This window comes from Phyllostomus discolor, chromosome X (assembly GCF_004126475.2).
Source record: "Phyllostomus discolor isolate MPI-MPIP mPhyDis1 chromosome X, mPhyDis1.pri.v3, whole genome shotgun sequence".
NCBI classification, from domain to species: Eukaryota; Metazoa; Chordata; class Mammalia; order Chiroptera; family Phyllostomidae; genus Phyllostomus; species Phyllostomus discolor.
In genome coordinates this window covers 22,783,413-22,807,998 of record NC_050198.1, presented here as the reverse complement: position 1 = coordinate 22,807,998, position 24,586 = coordinate 22,783,413, and the positions used below count along the sequence as shown (strand labels likewise).

General features: G+C 37.8%; 1 protein-coding gene and 1 long non-coding RNA gene across 2 annotated transcripts in view; both read right to left on the bottom strand.

The window, feature by feature from the left end:
* Positions 1-24,586, bottom strand: part of TSPAN7 (tetraspanin 7) — a 125,191-nt gene that overhangs the window by 56,076 nt on the left and 44,529 nt on the right. The window lies entirely within an intron of this gene.
* LOC118498570 lies at positions 17,313-23,059 on the bottom strand. The gene is made up of 2 exons (XR_004901059.1): positions 19,079-23,059; positions 17,313-18,767 (listed from the first exon to the last, which is right to left on the bottom strand). It is a non-coding gene; the product is annotated as an uncharacterized LOC118498570 (long non-coding RNA).

The following is a 24,586-nucleotide window of genomic DNA, read 5'->3' as shown; positions in this document are numbered from 1 at the left end:
CATTTCAGATAGAATAAAATCTGAGGGCAGGAGTTAGTTAACAAAATCTTAAAGAACACTAAAATTACAAATTGGTGGACATCATATAAGAACTCAGTAGAAGAGATCATTAAGCATTTTTAAACAAAGCATCAATATAACCTCTAGTATTAAAAATATTAGTTCTTCTATAGTCTACTTTATTCAAACTGACAAAGTATTTAGCACTGTAAAAGGAAAATAAAAATTAAGGGCCCAAACGGCACTAACCCATAAATAAGAAATGCTCAGTTAGCTATATAACCCAATAATTAGTTTATGTTGATATGAATGAAATATCAAAATTTCAAATTTTATAACAAATAGATAAAAAGTTAAAGAAAGTGTTTTCTTTGTGAATGTGCATAATGAAGAAAATCCTCACAATTAACTTTACCAGTTGAATTCACTGGGAGAAGTAGCTATGCCTGTACCTCAATCAACACTAAATATACTAATCAGTTAATAAAACATTTTCTGATGTAACAATTACTTTGTTGAAAATTTAATTAGAGGTTCCTTTAAAAATTAAACTTACCACCATCTATCAGGGTACTTGTTCTATTTTGTGACCATCATTTGTGTACATATCTTCTATTAAGACTCCTTCCCTTAAGACCAAATTCAAGTACTACATAACTCTATGAGGCCTTATTCAACGTATGTACTCAATAACTATCTGATGGTTGAATGAATTAGGAACACTGGTTTCTAACTAGAAAAACTAAAATCTTCTCCTTGAGAGAATTTAAATCGAGTTGACTTTAGCATCAGAAAAAAAAAAACAATATTGATGTCGTTATAAATCTTAAGGTTTATCATATGCAAGTATAAGACAAAAAAAAAAGACATTCAGCTTTGCTCCCCAAAACACAACTAAGACCAAAAGGATACATGTTTCAAGAAAGCAACATTTAATAAAACTTCTTTGTATATAAACTTTTACTATACTGCTTTAGATTACTTGGTGGGACTGTATGCTCCTTGATCCAAGAAATGAGAGAAGACACTTCTAAAAAAAGAAAAGAGAGAGAGAGACCAAAATGAGCTCTAGCTTTCTCTCTCTATATGACTGCATATCTTACTAAAGTTTACCCTCCTTAAACTTATCTTTCTTCTTCTCTATCAGTTATTGGTCTGGCTTATATTCTTGAGTAGTAGAGCAATTTTGTTCTCATTAGTAGTGATGGCAATAATAAAATCATCACTCAATATTCAAGAGTTAAAGCTCCTTCTCTTATAAGAGCCATTTTGTAAATATTCACATGTGTAACACTTGGTAGAGGTACCATCCTGACAGTGTAGTGCTGACAAATGAATATTATGGCATTAAGTCATGAACTCAAAGTAGACATCCACTTTTTTCAAGGTTAATTAAATGCTAGAAGAGCAATTATCTGAAACCTTCACTTCCATTTACCTGCTGTAGCCAGAAAGGTACTCTTAAAGGTAATTCTGTTCAACAGAATTAGAAGCTGAAATTAACTCTGCTTCTGCTTGTTAACAATTCTCTTCATCTTAGCTCAAACTTAATATAATGATTTTACTTTTCAGAATATCTTATAACTGGGTTGCTCAGAAATAACATTTTCTAAAAAGTGTTAATAGCCACTGATTTTGGAGCAGTTTGGTATAGAGAGTTTTAATGCAAACTGAACAAATAAATATTAACTCAGAATCCTAAAACTTTGTCCATCGTCATTGCTACAGGTACAAAATGAAGATCAGTTGTCTTGGGCAACTTGAAAATACCATACTGTTGAAACCTTAATAGCATTAGCACAATTAGAAAGTGAGCAGTTCACACCAATTAAGGCAGGTATAATTTTAGGACAATCCACTAGAGAATGTCGTTTAAACAATGTGTCTTCTCCATAGTTTAATAGAGACATAAGACCTACAAATGCAGGGGCAGGCAAAAGTAGGTTTACAGTTGTTCATATGGAAAATAATATAATAATTAATAAATAATAATGCAAGAATAACCTGTTTCATGTACTTAGAACTGTAAACCTACTTTTTACCCACCCCTGTATATGTGTAAAATATATAAAAGATTTACCAGATTTAAAAAAGTGTTTGGAAGCTTTATATATGTTGAAAACATTGTTCTGGAGAAGTAATGTCATAACATGAAATACCAACAGTTTGAGTAAGTGCATCCAACTTTATACTAAAGTGTAATGGGTCATGCAGCAAAAAAAACAAAAAACAAACAAACAAAAAAAAACGGCTCTTTTTTCAATCCACATCTCCAAAATTAGGAAGCAATAGATGAAACATTTCAAAACTGTAGCAATTACTCCATTGGAAACTTGGGATTCTGGAAAAACATCAAAACAAAGAGTAAGTTAATAGTTATTCAGAGAGTCTCTATTTAAATAAGTGGGGAACTGAAATCTCCAAAAGGACTGTGGCAATTCAAAGACATATCCATGATTCTCCTCACCAGTTCTCTTTTAAGTTGTTCACAAACTTCCTACCATAGAAGGCACTGAAACCACCACCATTGCCATGTCAGAATAATAAAAAAAAAAAACTAGTGTTAAAAATTTGGATGGAAAATATTTACTTTTAAGTTTGGTGAATTAAAAAATCAAGAAAATAAAAGCAGATCATGTAAAAAATTATTACACCTATGAATAATGAAGAATTTTAGCAAATTATAGCAAACTAATAAATGATCTGGAATTCTGATCATTTATTATCCAAGAAGAAATGTACCTGCCCCACTTTGTCCCAAAGAAATATGTAAATGGGCGGCATGGACTAAAAAAAACAGTATTTAAGATTTATCCAGTGCTTGGTACTCTGCTCATGCTCTTGCACCATGCTGATAGGGGCATTAAAGTGCTCACTTGTCATCACAGACAGGGCATTTCTGCACAATTGTGGTACTGTATTTCAGAGGTATTCTCAAGGTGACTTGGTAGTAAAAAGAGGTCAGCTAAATATGCCCTAGACCACATCAAAAAGACAGCTGTAAAAGTTGAAAGAAAAAATAAGGGGGGTTAAAAAAGACATGCTGGCCTCCCAACAGTCTAAAGGCACAGAGTACATATAACATATAATCATTATACCAGAAGAGTAGAGATAAACATAAAAACTGTCCTACATATATTTGGTCCACATTTATAGCCATGTTTGGATTTTATGTCACATTAGATCAAGGATATTGGTATATCCATAAAAAGTCTTTACCTAGGCATACCAGTGTGGTATAGTCCAAGTCTAGATGGAGGTAAATCCAATATTACCTTGAGAAATAGAAAACTAAACTGAAAAACAAAACATTTAGAATAATATTTGCTAGGAGAGGTCTGTGCCTTTATCATCCTTTAAGCCCATGATTTGATTTTCAAAAATCATAAATATAGAAATAGCTACAAACCAGAGAGGTATACTCATTATATATTTTTTCCTAGAAATAAGTACACATTTGGCAATAAATCAAAATCATAACTGTAACAGTACATGGTGATACTTTTTAGACTACATGAAGGACACAACCATTTTCTGAATTGACTTGTACATTTTGGATTGTCCAAGTCAATAACTAAATTAAAATGGGTAAATGATCACTTTTTGTTATTTTCTCTTTTGCAACATTCTAAAATGTGAAAATGCTTCATTCTTCTTCTTAAGCTCAACCACAAGAATCCTAATCTTCCCATAGTACAATACTATAAACTGGAAACGAAATGTATTCTGGCCATAACTCTACATTTAGGCCAATTCCAGAGTCCCTCTTTCTCCTCCATGTGAAAAAAAAAAAAAGCCAGTGTCATTTAAATGAGAATGGCCTGGTTTTCACAGTTTATAGACCAGGCTATAAAGGCACTCTATCTTTGTAAAACTACAAATACTAAATTGAGCAGACACCTAAAGATGAAATGAGTCTAGGGAGGTAGGGGGAGACCATGAGAAGGCCACATTTCTGAAAGTTCTACACACACATGCAATGATAGATGTACTTCAGGGTATTGGTGGCTCTCAGATTAGAGCAGCATTAAGTTGCAACAAACTAATGCTCTTAGGTATTTTAGTCCTGAGTATCACACCTCCTGTCCTTTCTCATAAGAGAAATGACTCAAGCAATGAGTCTTTAATCATGTATATACAGTCACATGAACACTGGCTTGCACTGCAGTAAGTCTGAACCTTTCTGCTTAGCTTTGTTATTCCAAAGCTCTTTCAGAAACAACAGTGGCTCTCTACAACTTATCCTTCAAAGCTACTCAAAGAACAACAAGGAGCTCAAGGGTAATCAAGTGAATGTTGTGATAATTATGCATGCAATTTATGCACTTTCAAGTGTACTGCTCCAAATTTAATTAAAAGGATGTTATTAACAACAACAAAAATACAAGAACTGTAGTGGAAGACTCTCCACACTCTATTGCATTACCCTCTTAATGCTGTAGGTCTGTACTGTTCTTTACAGTAACGACCAGTCACAGCAGCTGTTGAGGACTTGAAATGTAGCTAAGGCAAATTGAGATGTGCTTTAAGTGTAAAATAAACACATAATATCAAAGACTTAGTCTAAAAAATAATTAAAATAGTTCATCCATTTTATCTCTTTCTTTTTACTTTTAAATGTGGGCACTAAAAAATGAAAATGACATATGAGGCTCACATTATATTTCTATTGAACAAACCACTGTAGACATTCATATCAGTATTATTCACAGTGGTTAAGACATGGAAACAACTGAAGTGTCCTTCGATAGATAACTGGATAAAGAAGATGTGATACATATATACTATGGAGTATTACTGAGCCATAAGAAAGGCTACAATACTCTCATTAGTGACAACATGAATAGATTCTGAGAATATCATGCTAAGCAAAATAAGTCAGATGGAAAAAATCAAGAACCATATGATTTCACTCATGTGTTGGATATAAACCTGAAAGCAACAAATGAACAAACAAGATAAACAAACAAACAAAAACTCATAGACATAGACAACAGTATGGTGGTTACCAGAGGGAAACGGGGCGCGGTGAGGTAGTAAAAGGTAAAGGGGGCTGAATATATGGTGACAGAAGAAGGTTTGACTTCGGGCAGTAAATACACAATGCAATATACAGATGATGTTATAGAACTATACACTTTAAACCTATGTAATCTTATTGACCAATGTTACCCCAATAAATTTAATAATAAATAAATAAAAATAAAACAGAATGACAGATCTCAGAGGAGAGGGTGTGGAGAGGACTGGAAGAAATTAGCCAAAGAGCATATATGTATGGTTCATGGACAGAGACAATAATGTGGTGGAGGCTGGTGAAGGGGGGTGTCAGGGGCTGGGTGGAGGGGAGCAGTGGGGGAAAATGGGGGACATTTGTAATAATGTCAACAATAAAAATAAAAATTGAATGACCCCATGGACATGGATAATGGTGTGGGTATTCACTGTGAGAGCCGGGTGTGGGCTGGGTGAAGGAGCGAACAAAGAGGGAAAAATTGGGACAACTGTAATAGAATAACATTAAAAAATATGATCAAATAAATAAATAAATATAAAGAAAACAAAAATATCATAGGGAAAAAAGTATTTGAAATATATGGCATAGTTCATTATATCTATGCTTCTTAGCCCAAACCCAAAGACAATCCAAGACCTAAAACTCATTGGCCATTAAAAATGGCTGTAAAAGCCCTGGCTGGCGTAGCTCAGTGGATTGAGCGTGGGCTGGGAACCAAAGTGTCCCAGGTTCGATTACCAGCCAGGGTACATTCCTGGGTTGCAGGCCATAACCCCCAGCAACCACACATTGATGTTTCTCTCTCTCTCTCTCTCTCTCTCTCTCTCTCTCTCTCTCTCTCTCTCTCTCTCTCTCCCCCCCCCTACCTCCCTTCCCTCTCTAAAAATAAATAAATAAAATCTTTAAAAAAATGGCTGTAAAAATGCAAAACACCTACATTGCACTAATTTCCTTAGGTCAGAGGTTCTCATTTTTTACTTGGCAACATGTAGGAGGTGCTCCTGACATCTCTCTCAATATTAACTCCCTTATCCCTGATTCTCAAGAAAGCTACTAGGCAAGCAGGTTTTCTGGAAAAGCAGGCAGAGGCAGTAATGGGGTACATTAAGATGGAGAAAAAACTCTGGGCCCAAGTCAAGCTAGGTTAGAGCTAACAATCTCAGCAGAGGATAGTGGCTGAGGAAGAGAGGACTCCCCATTTTGAGCTCTAAGAGCCCCAACCAGAGGAGCCAAGGACCATGTTTCAGTGTCTCACTAGAGGTTTGAACCTGCTTCCCAAACCCTCCAGACATGGGAATGACAGCTGCACACTGATTCTGAAAATCCTGCTCCACATCAGTGGAAGAGACAGTTCCTTAAACAAATAAGCAGAGAACAGACTGTTTATAATTTTTGAGCTTGTGAAACTGTTTGCCAAGTTTCTGTAATATACCTGGGTTCAAGTAAATTTGTAAACAAGTTGTCCTGTGGTCAAAATTTAAAACTTTATAGTAGGAATCCACATTGTCAATGCTGGGCCAATACTAAGCTACATAACTGATTTCTAAAATAGGCATAAATTTCTCATTGCAGATCTGAATTTCTAGACATATTCCATATGTCAGTTTTACAAAACAAACCTAAATATACTCTAGTAAATGGCTCTAATACAGACCTGAGATGAAACATAGAACAATGAGGCAGATAATAAAACCTTGCATGCAGAGATTTTCATTGCTGCTTAAGTCAACATGCATGACATTCACCTGGAAGCCTCCACAGACGGGCACACACAGGTAAGGGTACTTTTCCTGTTCAGTAAAAGAGCACTACAGATTTTAAAATACAGAATCACCATGACAAGTGCTCCCAGGATGAAGAGGCCATGTTTGGTACAGTCCATCTATAGCCATGTTCATAGTCACAAATGGGTACTTACATATGTGGCCAGGATCATTACAGAAGTCATGTGCATACATGGCTTGCAACCTGTAAAACACTCCTGAGAATCCATTTACCAACACAATTCCCCTTGTCCAATGGTGGGCATTAGGGAGGAGCATGGGAATGATCCTTGGGGTTAATGCTGATGAATCCTGTTTCTGAACACTGCCCGTGAGGAGGCAATAGAGTTTAGATTCCTGCATCTGAAAAGTCTCCCCTAATCAGTTCATGTTTAGCCAAGGGAAGTCAGAGAGCCAGATTAGAGAAGCCACTCTGGGAGCCATGCAGATTCATTTTCCAGAATCCATACCAGAGGGCTCTGAGCAGGTTCTCTGAAAGAGCTATGAAGTCATAGTGTGGCCACCAGAAGACTTAGCAGAGGCTAGGTGGAAGATGCTTCCCTCCAGAGGAGTCATGCATTATTACTGATTTAGGCTGTCTTCTTCTGTGCCATCTGATATCAGAAAGTTATCCATGCCATTTACTCCTGTGGCAAAAGCTACTCAGTTGGATAGTATCTTAATAATAAAGGAAAAACACTTTATTTTTTCCCAGGATACCTGCTGTCACTAAAGCATTGGTAGGAGTTGGAGACATCTATATAGACTTTACATGGTAACCTGACCCTGACATTCCTCGGTGTGGCCCTGATGATCTTGGCTGGGCTTACCCACATGCTGAGGGTTAGCAAGCTGCCAGATGACTGATACACTCCTAGCCCCATATCTTAAGTTCATCATTCACAAAATCTTTTCAAACATATTACCTCATTGTAATCTTAACAATATGAAAAATGTCAACATCCCCATTTACATAGGGAAACTAAGGCCAAGAAAGTACTTAAAGCTGTAGGTAGAACTGATTCTTTTGCTGTTGCTGTTGTTTGAGGGGAGAAAATTAGGTCATATTGAGGACATACTGAGTAGGCAATATCAAAGGTGAGAAGGCTGTGGGATGTGAGTTTGGGTTTTAAGCCTGGGAGTTTTCAAGATTTAAATGATATTTACAAAGTCATGAGGTGGGATGAAGTCACCTAGGGAGTTTGTCTAGAATAAAAAGGCATATACTGAGACCTGGAGCCTGCTTATATTAAGAGATTGGGGAGAAGAGGAAGATCTAGTCAAGGAGGCTGGGGAAAACCAGTGAGATATAAGGAAAATCAAGAAAATGGAGTATTTTGGAAGCCAAATCAAGAGAAACGCCTAGAAGGTATGGTGAGCTTTAAAATTCTCAGCAATTGAAGTTCAAGCCTCTCCTTGCTTAATTGGAAGAATAAAAGCAGAGCTCCCAGAAGGTCTTTGATCTTATTTCCCACATGGCATTAGTTTCAGTGGCTTGTCTCACCATTTCAATGAAAGCCAAGTTGCTCAGAAACCACAGGGCTTGCCAGTAACACTTACGAATGGGAATAAATAAAACTGAGGATCATCACACTTCAGTGTTTACAAAATGCTGCTTCACTGGGCTCTCTTTAGAATTATGTAGCCTCCCAGTAATGTGAGGAGGGATTGTCCTCAAATGTGCATATAAAAAATCTACAACTCAATTGAGACTTGTTCAAGGTCAGCTATCTAAGGCTGTAGAAAAGCTAGATGAGAAGTTGGCTCTTCTGACCTTAAATCTTGGTTCTGTCTCCAACACCATATTGCCTATTATGTAAAATGAGGAGAAAACCAGCTTCTTCTTATCCTCAGGAGGCATGGCTATCCAAAACAAAGAGAAATAAGTGCACAACTCATATTTGTATTCTGCTTTGTTGATCACATTATCACAATCTCATCATCATGGGAAGAAAGAAATTGAATGAGTTAGGGAAAGCAAAGTTAAACACAGGCATGAGAAATAGGCCTGTTTTTCTTTGCATCACCACAGTCTTACTTTACATTCTACTGAAGGTGATTTGCCAACATGGTTATCAATTCCTCCACTTTTCCAAGAAGACACAATCCTAATCTAATGCAAAATAGCATGTGCAGGCCAGAGTTTTAACCAAAGTTACAGCCTTTTACTTAAAGTCAAGGAAATTGTTACTTAGAGCCTTTCAGTTCCAGGCAAATCAAAGAAAGGTTAGATCCTAAAACCAAGCATGAAAAATTTCAAATTATTTTAAAGAATTAATTTCAAGGTCAATAATCAATAGACTGTGGTGTGGCCAAGGCCTAGTAACTTAAAAATTTAGGACTTTCATCAAGGATCCAGAAGCCAACTGCTACATTAAACCAATTATTTTTGGCTTTATAAATTACATGTTTATAGACTATTGACTATAAAAAGCTAAATGGTAGATTGTAAATGTACAATCTACTTATCCATACAGCATTCCCTAGATTAAAATTTTGCATCTGCATCTGTTTGTGAAATAAGCCTTACTGGAAATTAATTACCTCAGCAAAACCAAATGGAATAGGTCAACACAACCACCATCAGAGTTGGATACTGTTTCTAGAAGACAAGAGACACAGCAATCATTCCCTCTTTCTCATCAGAAAGCTGCTGTGTTTTTGTTATCAATTTCTGAAAGATCATAAATAAGTATAATAGAAAATTTAAAAGCTACAAGAGATTATATGATGAAGAGAATTTGCCTTCTACCCAGAACCCCTCACTTCCCTGTTCCTTTTCCTGGAGCCAACCACAGTTACCAGTTTGTGTTCAAGAGACTGAAATATTTTGATGAGAATTCTTCTGATCTTTCACTCTGTTCCTTACAATCTTACATCTTATTACTTTACTCTGTGTTTTTAAAATATGTCATTCAAAAAACACCATGAAAAGGCAGGACCTATCGACTCCTCGTGTGGTTGTTATGGCAGACAATATCTTATTAAGAGGCTCAGGTTTGGCTAAGATTATTTTCTTAAATTTAAAAAAACCTACCAATGAATATAACCCAGGATTTCTTATACCATTGTGTCAAATGAAGGTTAAAAATTGTCTTGAAAAGTAAAAAATAAAATTATATTCAATAGGCTGATGTTTAAAAACCAATGAAGCAGTACGTTCTAAGGCTAAATTAATATGTCTAAGTGACTTTATAAACCTATGCTATACTTGCTGACATCCAGTCCCTTACATCTTAAGCCTGCTCAAATCAGACATGCCTATTTCTTAGAGTGTAAACAATAAATTTTTGGTAATTGACTGCCAGAATCCAAAACCCTTTGTTGCCCATTATCATGCCTCCAGGATCTATAGACTATCTCAATCTACCCAGAGGGGAAAGCACCCCTAATTTTGGCAGGCTCTAAGTACATATCTACTGGGCTTCTACTACATGCCAGCCATTGTACTAAATTTTAGGAATAGAGTGATGAAAAACATATGCCCTGTACTCCATGAGTCAGCAATTTCAGGACACCAAGAGGCAGGGAGCAAGCTTTCCCACACTCTTTATTCTTTACCAAATGTCATGCCAAGGCATAACTTGCCCTATGTCTAGTGCCTCTGCCTGATGGAAGGTTACTTCACTCTCCTGAGTGGTTGTGGGTTCTGAAGATGGGGTTACTCCATGGAAGAATGAGAGTGGACAACAGAAGAATCACCCACACCTTATAGCCAAGTGTCTACAGGCTAGACAAGGCCACTGCTGGAGTTGGGGAGGGAGGCTTCTGACTCATTTGATAACATTTTCTCTAGACAGCATTTGTAGGCATATCAAGACAACTTCCTTGCTTCATTTGGGATACAGATTTAAGAGAAATCTGACTATCACTCTCAAACAGAAAAGACAAGCAATATCTAAACCAAAGATGATAACAGGAGAACTTTCACAGATGACATGTTCTCCAGTGCTGCAGATTCTGGGCCTGTCTCCTAGGAAAGGATTCAAAGGCCAAGAGAGGACCTTGCTTCACAGCAAGAGACAAGAGTCAGGTCTGGCCATTCCATCTGCCTCCATAAGGAGGAGTACTCTTTACTTGGTGGTTGTCAGGGTAGTGAGACCCAGGAAAAATTTTCTGGTGGCCTGCCACCACTGATAGGTTAGAGTTGCAACTGAAAAGTAAGGAGACTATCTCCTAAAACATGGCTTCCACCTTCTACATAGGCAGACAAGTCCATATACCTTTGCCCTGTCCCTCAGGAACTTCCAAATAGATCTGCATAACAATAAATATATCACACTCATTCCTGCAACATGGAAGATACCATTGTCTTGGAGAAAACAATGGGAAAATATTATTTTTAAATTAGGAAAATCTGAGTAATTTCATTTCTGGTTTGAATAACTCACTGTTTAGTAATTTTTCTTTTTCATCTCCCAATGTTGGTTTTCAAAGCCTTTGTATTTATTACTATCTACAACCCCTGAATAAAAAGAAGATGTATTGTATACAATGCAGGAAAGCCCCAAGCAATCATAACATTCCATTCTTTTTTATGAGTTATTTTTGTATTTTTTATTGTATTTTTGCCCATTACCCTTTATCCCCCCTCTATCCTCTTCCTCTTTCACCCATCCCTTGTCCCCCCAAATCACCACACTATGTTCTTAAATTATATAAAAATTTGCAGTTTAGTCTCAGTGTACTCTGTGTTGGCAAACCACGGATACAAAATAGAGAATGTCTACACTGTGGAAGTCACAGGACTGCTCAGATTTACAGTCTAAATTAAGAATGAAGGGCTATGAATCTAAAATGACAAGCTGTCCTATCTGAAAACAGGCTCCTGCCCTTCATACAGCTATCAGACACCTGAAAACTTTGGCAGCTCTAAAAAAATCAGCAGCAAAGGATCATTTCAGAACAATACAAAGACCTTTTTAAAGTTATTTTTATAGTTGACATACAATATAATATTAGTTTCAGGTGTACAACATAGTGATTAGACATTTATATACCTTACATAGTGTTCACCCAAGTAAGTCTAGTACCCATCTGGCACCACACAAAGACCTTTTAGGTAGCTTTCTGAGAGGGATTCAAGGCTGAGGCCATGCCTTAGGTAATGAACACTGATAACTTTCCCCATCTCAGATGCCCTTTGAAGTGTAAGCAAGGTAAAGGCAGGAAGACTATCTCCTGCACAAAGAGAACAGCACATTATTGCTGTGTTCTCTTAGGAGGCACCAAGTACTCTAAGCAGAGTGAATACAACAGGGGCTGGGCAGGAGTGTGGGTTTTATATTCAGTCATCTCAAATTCCAGCAGGGCAGACTATAGTGCTACATTCCTGGCACCAGCACATCCCAAACAGCTGCCATAGCTGCTGCCACCTCTGCCTCTTGGTCAAGCGTGAGGCCTAGAATATCCCAGGAGCAGCAGTGGCTACCACCTGGACATTCTTATCATTCAGACTCTTGACATTAGGAGAAAACTGCATTTGTGGGCTAGCTAAGATTTCAGAATAAATGGTAACTTGACAATGCCAGCAAAATGATCAGATTCTGAGACATCTCAGAGCAAAGACAAGATGGGGGTAGAATCTCTAGAAAGACTCGGGTATAAGAGGAGCACAATGTGCTCAAAGTCAGCATTTCAAGGCCAGAAAGCCCAACTATCTAGCTTTCAGTATAACTCAACCAATTGTTCAGTTTGTGGCCTACCACCACCCCACAGAGAGACTCTGACCATGTATTCCCAATTCCACACAGCCAGGATCTGTGTCCACTGTCCCTGGAAGCCCCTTCACCTAGTATAGTATCTTTCAGAGAATTAGGTAATGAAAAAATATCTTCCCTTTAAACTGCTGAACTCACTGAGAAAAGAAGTCCACATGAGTTCTCTCCCACTAGCATGAAATACTACCATTTTCAAGGTAGCTCTGTGACTAGGGGTACAGCCTGAGAAGCCAGAACTCAGTGAAAGACTTATGGGGGACTGAGCCTTCCTTATTCTCGCATACTCATTCTCAGAAACAAAGGTGTCCTACTAAAAAACAAATCAGAGGGAAATTAGATCTTAATCACTCTAACTTGATGGTAATTTCCATATACCCTGCATCAAGGACACCTACCCATTTGTCCCTTTGCTTTTTCACACACAGAAAAGGAAGTAAAAAGGAAGTCAGCTTGCTGACAGTCTGGGGTTTTTCTGAACTTCCCCATCTTCCGGAAATGTACAAGCCACGTTTGCTGTTCTACCCAGGAAAGAACAGCATTTGATAAAGCAGAACAGCTGCTGGCAGTTAAAGATCTATAAGAAAATAATGTAAAATGGATTGCCAACTTAATGGGTTCTGACTTCTGTAACATGCTTGAGGTCTCTGTACTCCTGACTGTATAAAATCCATGCATCCTGCTTTCCCAGTCTGTGTCTGCCCTACAGTCCTTCCCAGGCTGGCCTAACTCTCCCTATCTCCTTTCTTCCACCTTCCTACAAATGCACTAAGAGCTTTCAAGGTTTAATCATACTCTGTTGCAAATACCCTTTCCTTAGTCCATACAAATTATTTCTATGATCAGTTCAGATAAAGTCTCCCTCCATCACTTTGGTTTTCTCCCTGACATGAGCAGACAAATAGTAAAGATAAAAGATGACAGTGAGTTTTCCTCAATATCCAACCTTCCCCTATTCCTACCACACCCTACAACAAAGAAAGTATTCGTCATCATCTGGTCAAATGGATGGGCAAATCTCACAAGATGAGGGTTGACTTCCCAAAATCAGGGGAGAGGGAGTGCAGAGCAGAAAGGACCCCCCCAGGAAAAATAACAAATAATGCACCTGTGTACAGTGATCATAAAAGTGTGGCATGAAGCCTCCTTGTTGGACCAAAGCTTTGGAGATGTGTTCGAAGTGCAGATTTCTCAGTCTAACATCAGACTTACAAAACCAGTCTTCTCTTGGGGTTTATAAAATATTTGTTTCAAAGGAAAATTCTGCATCATCTACTTATAGCACATCCCTCCAGATTATAAAGTTTCAAATTTTCATTGCCTGTGGTAATTTGCAACTTTCTAAATTATAGGTAACTGATAGATATAAAAACTGTCATTGCCCAGTTTTGATACCTTCCTTCTGATCTGCAGAAACAAATCAGTTTTGCTTCCATTTGCAATTCAATTCCTTTAATCAATATAAATGTATGTATTTTGACTCTTTTCCTTCACACCGCTACCCTAATGTGAGTGAAATAAAATTGTTAGAATATGTTCATTTTTATATCTGCATGAAAGAAATGGTTTTATCTTTTTTTCTGAATGTTATCGAATAATACCCAGGGGTCTTCATTTTAAAAATTATGTTCTAGGTGATTCTTCAGTACTACAAAGGGGAGCAATGAGCACTCTGTGGCAAGGCTGACAAAAGACAGCTTTCAGATCAGATGTAGCCAATCAGCTCCTCTTTGTAAATAAAGTTTTCTTGAAACACAGACACACCCATCCATTTATTTATTGTCTGTGGCTACTTTCAAGCTACAATGGAGAGTTTGTGACAGAGACCCTATGGCCTGAACAGTCTAAAACATTTACTATCTGACCCTTTATAGAAGCATTGTGGTAGCTTTCAAGAATAGCTTTTCTAGAATAGCTTTCAAGAATGTGTATTATCAAGCAAATATTTCAGTCACTTTGAGACAGGGCCAGGTTGGCAACGGGAATCAGCCCTGTGCTATAGAAAGTTCAGTAGAAATACTGACACATGGTTTTGTACCCACATTCTAAGGGGAAAGGAGTGTGCATAGGGACTCAGGGAAATTGAGTAGAGTGGTTCTGAAGAAAAACATGTTTTGTGTAGTTAAGTTATGGAAATTTTTTCCAACTCTCATTCAGCAAGCAGTTATGGAACACCTAGTATTATAAAAAACATGCAAGGGGAGCCACACAGATGAATGAGGCAGGAACTCCACTCTACAGATGACCACAATCCAATACATCATTATCAGCCACCATTGTGAAGCAGTTAAGAGATAACAGTTAGGACAAAAAGCTCTGAAATCAGACTGTATAGATTTAAATCCTGGCTCTGCCACTTACCCTGAGCATATAAAACTCTCTGTGCCTCAGTCTCCTCAACTATAAAAGGGATACTAATATAGTACCTGCTTTAGAAGGTTGTGAGGCTTCAATAAGTTAACACACATAAAACCTTTAGAATGGAGTCTAACAGGCAGTATACCCTATCAATTGGTGTTATATTATTAGAGCCCCCAATTATACACCAGTTGCAATAGTAGGTCCCCCATGTATATTCCCACTAAACCTTTCAATGACCATGCAATTTGGGAATTATCTCACTTCCATGTTACTGATGCAGAAACAATGCCAGAGGAATCAAATGGATTTTTCAAGTATGCAAAGTGGGCAGAATTAAAACCTATATTCAACTCCAAAGCCGAGGCTTTTTCCAGTATAAGTCCCTTCATGCAAACTCTAAAGGGATGGTGACCTCAAGATTACAGGTCTGTGTCAACAAGTTCTAAATTTCTCTTCTAGTTGAAAATCTCATGTTGGTATAGCAGAGTTTTCTGATATGAGGCACCTAGATATTTTTATTTGGGTAATAAGAATGGAAAATATAATATTCCCATGATGAAAAATATTAAAAGGTAAATTAAAATGTAAAGCATTTTGTTTCTCCCAAGTCAAATATTTAAGGCATATGTTATCTATTGTTTTCTCTCCTAGGTAAAGATCTAGTTAAATCTGAAAGGCAACACTGTAAAGCAGTTTACAGAGTGTCCTTGTAATGTTCTTTGCTTTGGAACTGGAGGGAACATAAAAAGGCCCGAAATGTGCATTTTAAAGCAAATGAAATTGGTCCAGCACTGTTTTAATCCCTTTAAGTAAAAAGGGTTCTCTCCATAGAGACTATAAATAATTTGGCTTGAAATGCTGTATTAAAATGTAACCCCAGCTAATTTCAAGAGTGCACAGGCAGGTTAAGGTTTCTTTGCACACACACACACACACACACACACACACACAACAACTTATTTTCAGGTATTTGTGTTTTATATTGCATTCTTATAGGCAAAGGACTAGCTATAGTTATGGGGAAGAATATAAACAGAATCTTATTCTTAATAAGCAAGTAGCTGTGCTTAGAAAGCTCACTAATGCTGAAACCTGTTATAAGAATAGCACCCTCAACATTAAAAAAATAGGTCCCATTGTTTACCAATATTTCTAATACTCTAATATCCAAATCTCTCCAATCCATTCTTAAACCTATTAGCAACATTATAGCTCTGAAGCATAATTTCTTTGATTTATCATTTGGTCTAAAAGTTTGGTTTGAAAAAGGTTTGCAACAAACCATAAGAAATAATTCAATCGCAAACGACTCTAAACATCCCATTTACCATTTACTGCTGTATTTATTTTGCAAATCAATGGCTTTCATGCTGTTACAGAAAAAAAAGCAAAACTGTCAATAGAGAAATGAGATGCTAGTGTTCTTGATATTGAATTGGCAATGAGTTACCTAGCCTTATAGCCATACACAAAAATGTCCCTCATTACAGCATAGTCAGTAGGACACATTCTACTGGGTGAGCCAGAAAACCATGCATGCTTTGTTCTGGATAGATGGTACAGCAGTGTCTATATGAATGACCTTCAGCCACACACCAAGTTATCAGGGTGGCATGAAGCACTGCAGCTGGGAAAAGCAAGAGCTTCTCACACTTTTTGGGTTCCACATTCACTTTTCAAAAGCCCAGGCAAGGTCACTCATCCTAATACATATCAGAATATTTTTCTCTTTCAAATTAAATTAATTCAGAGATCCCCATAGAATTCACAGACATTAGTTCAAACCAGCTACTGGTATAAGGAAAATGCTGGGCTTGTTAACAACTTTCACAGGTTTTTTTTTTTTTAAACGTTTTTGTTTTTTTTTAAAGATTTTATTTATTTATTTTTAGGGAGGGAAGAGGGAGAGAGAGAGAGAGAGAGAGAGAGAGAGAGAGAGAGAGAGAGAAGAGAAGAGAAACATCAATGTGTGGTTGCTGGGGGTTATGGCCTGCAACCCAGGAATGTACCCTGGCTGGGAATCAAACCTGGGACACTTTGGTTCCCAGCCCGTGCTCGATCCACTGAGCTATGCCAGCCAGGGCTCAACTTTCACAGGTTTTTAAAACCCAAATCTTGGACTGGATTCATATCCTAGCACTGCCACTTTTTAGCAGTGAACTTGGGTGCGCTGATTTATCTGAGGGTCAATTTTGTCTTTTGTAAACCAAGGGTAATATCCATCCATTTGCATGTCTATACATGTGAAGGGCTCAACAGCACCTAGCACAAAGTTGCTTGATAAATGGTTAGAAACCTTGTTAATGGACTTGGCCTTTGGCTTCAAGTAGGTAGAAATGTACTGGATCCAGTAAAAAAAGAGAAGTTCCAGCTTCAAGTTTAAGTTGGTGAACTAAACACATGCACCTAATTTCACTGTCCTATAACCCCACTAAGACCACATAAAGGAACGGCTTTTTGTAAAAGACAAACCTAAGAGAAAAGAAGAGGGAGAGATAGCAGCAAAGTCTTGGAAGCTTCAAAGCAGAAAGATAAGCAGTAATCAATTCAGCAAGTGAGGGGAAAAATGATCTCAAACCATCAGAGAGAAAAGCTAAACATGGGCACCAAGCTCCCCCAGACCTGGGGATAAAGAGGATGGCAAAGGTGCAAATGGTTGGGGGGAAAATCTCCATTCCAGTAAGTGACTGCCCTTTCCCCACCCAGGGAAACATCCAGAGGGTTATTTCCTGAATAGGGTAAAACATAGGGCATCTGGTTTGGGAGGTATAGTTGGGCCATGGACACTATAGTGCAAAGAAGGGCATTAAGTGACCAGCAAGATGCATGCTGAACCCTGAAAGCAGAGATAGCCTGTACCCCAGTCCCCTTTCTCAGGAGCCTCCAGACTGAATACCAGACCCGCCCATTTCAGCAGGAAACTGAAGCAATCAGGTCTTTCCCCTGGGATTGCAGGGCATCTAAGCAATCCCAGGGGAAAGACCTAAAGATACAGACATTAGGGTCTTCCAAAAAATGCCCAACCCAGATCACCTTGTGGTGAAATAAATTCAACAAGCTTCACCCACCTGCTCAGAGCTTCACAACAACAGCTTTCTAGTCCCCAAGCAAAGAGGGATTAACAGACAGCTGTGAAAAGCTTCCAACAAAAAAGGAGAGAGGTAAAGACAAACACAAAAGAACAACTTGTACAGAACAAAGACTACACAGTTATGAGAAAAGTTAAGCAAGTACAGATCATGACTATCCTTGGAGAGGAATAATATTGTATTTATGAAATAAGTAAATGATAGAAAACAAAACCTAGAAAATTATAAATGTAAAATAATCATCTTAGAATTGAAAAAATAATATGAGAAATTAAAAGCAATAGAAGTGCAAGAAGATATGTCTCCCAAATTAGAAAAATACAAAGATGAAAAATAAAAGAATAGAAAATTAAATAACTGCTATGGAGAATCTAGCTTCTGAATGTTAGTTGCAGAATTAGAAGAGAAAAATGGAGAATAAAAGGAATATTCAACAAAAAAAAATGTCCAAAACAGAAGAAGATGGGGTGTCAGAATGAAGTGGCACAGAATATGTCATAGACCATCTAGCACAGAGGATTAAAACAAACCCACCCCTTGGTCCATTAGTGAGACGTTTCTGATCCTTGGGGACAAAAACACTTTACAAGCTTCCAGAGAAAAGAAAATCAGGCCATTAGTAGCCTATAAGGAATCAGAATGGCCTCACACTTCTCAAGATCAGTAGTAGAGAGGGAAGCAGAGCAATGTGTTAATTTCCCTTCAGAACTTTGATTTCTAACTTGGAATTCTATTCCCAAACTGCCAATCAAGAATGATGGTAGAATAGACATTTTCAGGCATACAAGCCCTCAGAAAATTTACTTCCCATGTACCTTTTCTTTTTTTTTTTATGTCCCCAAAGTCTTTAATGATTCCTGGACATTGGCCAGAAACTGTGGAGGAAGCACATATTGTATCTGGACTCTAAGAGAGTGATTAGTGGGAAGAGACCTCACACATTTAATTTGTTGCATTAGTAATGTAGGAATTTCTGTTCAGGACAGTGTAGTTCACAGGTACATGAGGCTTTTGTCCACAGTGAAAAGGGCAAGCCCCTCCAGGCATTAGAAACAGAAACTCCCCTGTTTGGAGGGCCATCTAGGTAAAGGCAATCACCCTGTTCACAGGCTTATGTACCCTTTGACTTACCTTATAAAGTTACTTGAGGATGTGCATCACCAGAACAAGCAACGAGGAAGACACAATTGAAGAAAAAGCAGCTGTAAGGCAGGAGAGATAAAGGGAAGCTCTGGATAAGTGAAAGATGAGCCCAGGATGATAGCTGGGCAAGTAAAAAGAGGGCAACCAGTCCAGACTGGAGCAGGGTGACTCCAGAGATGGGTATGCTGAGGACTTCACCACAAGATGCTTGATGCCATGAAATCTGAGGACAGAATGACTGAGTGAGGAGGGTTCAGATCCTTACTGTATTGTTTTTCCTCACCATGGTTGATAGTTGCCCCACTCTCCCCACCATGCTCTGCTGCCTGGGACTCTATTTCACTCCATGGCAACATTCTGCTATGTCCTATTCCTGAGAGCTCGAGGAAGGTCCCAGTGAGCTGAAAAGTAGAGACCATCCCCTGGCTTATTCCCCAATATCTTCCTGCTAGGCATGTAGTACCTGGCCCTATACTGTAGCACCACCAGATATCCTGATGTTGGGCCCATTTTTTTTCCCTTGGATTCACACATGGCCTTACCCACCCACTTCTCCAGAATAACCACATGGCATCTGAACCCAGACTTCTCCCGGAGACTTGGCTCACTTCCCTTCTCTTGGGACTTTAATCAAAAAGAAGCATTGTCTCCTTTTCCTTACACAGCTAGGTTTGTGCTTGCTGCTTGGTTTTCAAAACCAAAAAATTATAATATTTAGGGATACATACATACATAGGGACAATAAAAAGAAAGGTATGAAAATAAGCAACACAAGTCAGGGTAGTGGTTATCTGTCAAGGGAAGGAGTATTATGCAACTGGGGAAGGACACCTTTAAGGAGCTGCTATTGTTCCATTTCTTAAATGGGGTGGGGGCACATGGGTGGTTATTCTCTATACTGTATTATTGCTACTGAACAGTCTTCTATATTTAGGATACATTTTGCAATTTAAAAGCATTATTTGGGTCATAGATTATATTACAAATTCCACAGAATCTGTATAATTCATCTGTTGTTACCCAAAACAGCAGTAGACAGTCTATTCCAGTTATCACAATCCTTTTATGTGCCCCAAGACAGCCATCATAGAAATGCAATTCCAGAAGACACTTTACAACAGGAACAAACAGAAACAGGGCCTTCTGTAATTATCTTTCATGTACATCCATAATGACAAATACCCTTGTGCTCCTCTACCAGTGGTATTCCCATGAGCCAAAAGACTTCTGAGACAAACTGAGATGTCTAAACAGAAGAGAGTATGCTAACCACTTCGCTGACATGTTTTAGTCTTGTTTGAACAATTCCAAAACAAATACCTCAAATAACAGGTTCACATTCTCAGCATGATTCATGCGAAACAGCAGAAATGTTTACCATTAACTACTGACCCATGTTTGATAGATTTCCTTAAATGTTATATATGCTATGCTCACACCATTGTGACTAAAAGTGGTTTTTCTTAAAAGGCAATTTGCTATTTAATTTCACAATGCTGCTTCAATAGAAGTACTCATTCCAAATTCTTGCATGCTCAATGTTTCCCTTCTATGTCCAGTCAAAGAAAGAAAAAAATAGTTCTACAGTACCCACAGAGAATTGAAGATGCCACAGCCTAAGCCTCGTGACACTGTTCAACCATCTAAGACATGACTTTCCTTCTCTACTGCCAATGATTTTCTCTTATCTCTAGAAGGATTCACCTGGAGATTCAGATGTAGATCAAAACCAACTGGGCTCTGATTTGAGGAAGGACATCTATTCCATTCACCCGAGTAATAAAGTGAAACAGCTGATTAAATTATATTAACACAAATGGTTCCACACCCCCCTAATCTTCTAAAATATTGTCAGAACCAGAATCTTCATAAGGAGCCATTTTCCCACACTTACACTGCCTCCATTTGAAACAAGATTGCTCTTTTGTGAATAAGTTCATCTCTTAGAAAACTCAGTGAAATGAATCAAGACATGGCCACAGTGCTCTTTTTCTAATAAAGTAATGGCCATCAGTAATGCCTTGTCTCCTAGATCAGAGCTTCTCAGCCTTGGCTGCATACTGGAATCATCTGAGGAGCTTTAAAAACTACTGGCTCCTGGGTCCCACTGATTACTAGATGACGTGTCTGCCTGAGCTACCTGAGTTTGAAAAGCTCTCTCAGTGATTCTAATATGCTGCCAAGGGTGACAACTATGGTCAACTAGAGAATAATGGTGACCAAACACAATGGTGTAAAAAACAACCTAATATTTCCTAAAACCCATGTTGTGTGCATGCTTACGTATACCAGGCAGCATAGCAAAGTTATTAGAAACACAAAATCTTGAGTAAGGCTGACTGTGTTTGACAATCCACATCATCACACACTGGCTTAGTATTCTTAGGAAATTTATATAATTGTTCTATGCCTCAGTTTCCTCACTTGTGAAATGACCTAATATTAGTACACATACCTCACAGGATGGTGGACATGAAATTAGTTAGTGTTCATAGAATGCTTATAACATGGGCTATGACACAGAACACACCTTAACAAATCTTTGTTAAATACAATATCAAGCCAGTTTTTGTCAAGCCCCAAACAAAGATAAACTGGCAATTGTGTTAACTAAACTAATTCAGAATCTGATAAAACTTTCTTCAAGATGCCAGCTGCACATTTTAGGACAAAAATCTCTCAGATTTTCTGTACTACCTCTTATTTTTATAATGAAACTTTATCCAGCTCCGGAGAAAAGGACATTTCTGAGATCCAAGAGGGAAATTTAATGTAGCATAGCAACATTCTTTCTTGCTGTGTCCTTCCTTCTTTTCATCATTCAGAATCCATGTCTTTGTTAATAACCTGGTGTGAAATCAGAGTGCTGTATTTGCAGGAATTGGCAAGAATGGCTTTAGAATTCCAAATTTTTCTTTTCAAAGGAATACGTCCCTGCCTCATTGAGAAGATAAAGGAGTAGTTTTTCAAAGGATTCTCTGTACCATTGTAGGAAACAGATCTCTGACTTTTTCTAACCTTATTTTTTTAAATGTTGTATGCCAAGCGCCATGCACAAAAATCCATTAATTCTAAAAGATATTTAAAACAGGAGTTCAAAACTGAATATAGTCTTGAAATGTATGTGTGGACAGATATTTGGCTGCATGGGCTTTTCAACTACAAGAATAAATATAAAGTAGTATTTGAGAAAAGATATTTTCATACATGCATCTCCTAAAAACAGAGTAAGCCCAATGGTAAACATTTCATAGTCTTGCCAACTGTCTTCCACTAATAATAGAACTGGTTGATTAAAGCAGTGCAAAAATGCTGCAGAAAAGGTTGTGTGAACAGAGCGCTCCAAAGATTCACCAGCAACACTTCAAATACATCCAGCTTGCTAATGCTTTCATTCAAAAACCAACACTTAAATTCACTAATGTCATGAAGCAGCATCTTAAAAATATTAAAAACTCATCTTGAAACATACAGATTACTAATCAGACACTGCTGAGAGAGTATGTGAACAGACCTAACATTTCTATGGGGCATTTTGGCACTGAGTATCATAAGCATTTTCAAAGTGCATATCCTCTGACCCCAGGATTCAGCTTCCAAAGATTTATCCTTAGGAATTAATGGGGCACATATGTAAAAATGCATATGCAAAGAAGATCATCACATTGTTTAATAGCAAAAAAAAAAGGAGAACAAAAGTATCATAGAACACTGATTACTTAGAGGACTCCTGTGGCATAGAAACTTATTGAGCAAAATGGAAAAATAGCAAAAAAGGTGGTTAAATGATTTGAATAGGACTCAATTTTTGTAAAAAATAAGGACACTGATTACAGAAAAATGTATGAAAGGATATGATAGAACAGGACAGGATATACTCCAAATGTTAAAGGAAGTCATCTCTGAGTAATAAGATTGTGGGTATTTTGCAAGATTTTGTACTTTCTTTTGGGGAGTAATTTCTAATTATCTGATTATGTATGGCTGATAAAATTAAATAAATAAATAAATAAAATACAAAATAAAAATTTTAAAATAAAATGTAATACAGATATATTGAATAATAAAATATATAATAATAAAGAGAGGAGATCATGTTTTAAATTCTCCCACACTTCCCAAGAGCTTCAGGAATAATATCTGGGAAAAGAAAGTTACCCACAGCTTTTATTCACTATGAAATGGTCAGAAAAAAAAAGGCAATGGGGACTAAACACTTTAAAACCAAATATTGTCTTCTGAAGTGAGAACTGCCCACACTAGGTTGGGGTGGTCAGCAGTCAAGCTTTTTTTGGAAGGTTAGGTCCTCAAGACCATAACTGTGGTATATGCTAACAGTTCAGTTACCCCCACTTTGTCCTCTTTAAATTGTCTCTCAAGAACTCTCTAAGAAGTGTCAATTGCCTATAAAAACAAATGTTTAAAGGTACTAAAAGCTTAGTATCCCCAATTTACACAATGGAATTCTTCACAGCAGAAAGAAAGAAGAAGCCCCTACCCTTTGCAACAGCATGGATGGAACTGGAGAGCATTATGCTAAGTGAAAGAAGCAAGGTGGTGAGGGAGAAATACCAAATGATCTCACTTTTAACTGGAACATAATCAACAAAAGAAAAAGCAAACAAAATATGACCAGAGACATTGAAATTAAGAACAATCTAACAATAGCCAGAGGGGAGGGGGAAGGGGACAGTGGGGGGAAGGGTTTTCAGGAACTACTGTGAAAGACAAATGGACAAAACCAAGGGGGAGGGTAGAAGCAAGGTAGGGAGGGAGGTTTAGCTGCAGTGGAAGAGAGTGGGGGGGAGAATGCAGACAACTGTAATTGAACAACAATAAAGTAATTTTTAAAAAGAATATTAAATACAACTTGGATGGATAAAAAGTAAAAGTATAAAGGAAAAAATTACTTTGAATTATTTCTTATAACTCTCTGTCCTCCTCATCTTCCTCCCCTTTGCTTTATTTCTCCAGTTATCCCATATTTTCTTCTCAGTCAGGGACCAGGCTAAGTCAGGCAAGATTCAGGGGATGCCAGAGTTTGGGGATATCCAGGGAGCACAATGTTAGGGTTTTGAAGCCATTCAAGACTCACTTGATAATCTTGTGAACTCCAATTCAGAATTGGCTTCTCCACTTTCCCACCAAATTAGACTATACACCAGCCCTTCTGTAGACATTAAGCATGACCATGATTTGGTTTCTCTACAGTCAGGAAAAAAAGTGAGTCCTAAAGATTGTTGAGCATGTCAATGATCAGTGTTCACCTCTGGTCTCATGAGATGTCTCAGATATTAGAACATGAAATCAGAGAATTGTAGAACATTGGAGTGAAAAAGTGGCTTTCTAAATTTTATAGATAAATGCTACCAAAGTTGTGGTTGCTTAGCAGCATGGCTTGAGCACTTGCTAGAAATGCAAGTTCTCAGGCCTCACCAGAAGTCTATTGAACCAGAAGCTCTGGAACGGGGCCCATGTGTCTGTAAGTTTACTAGC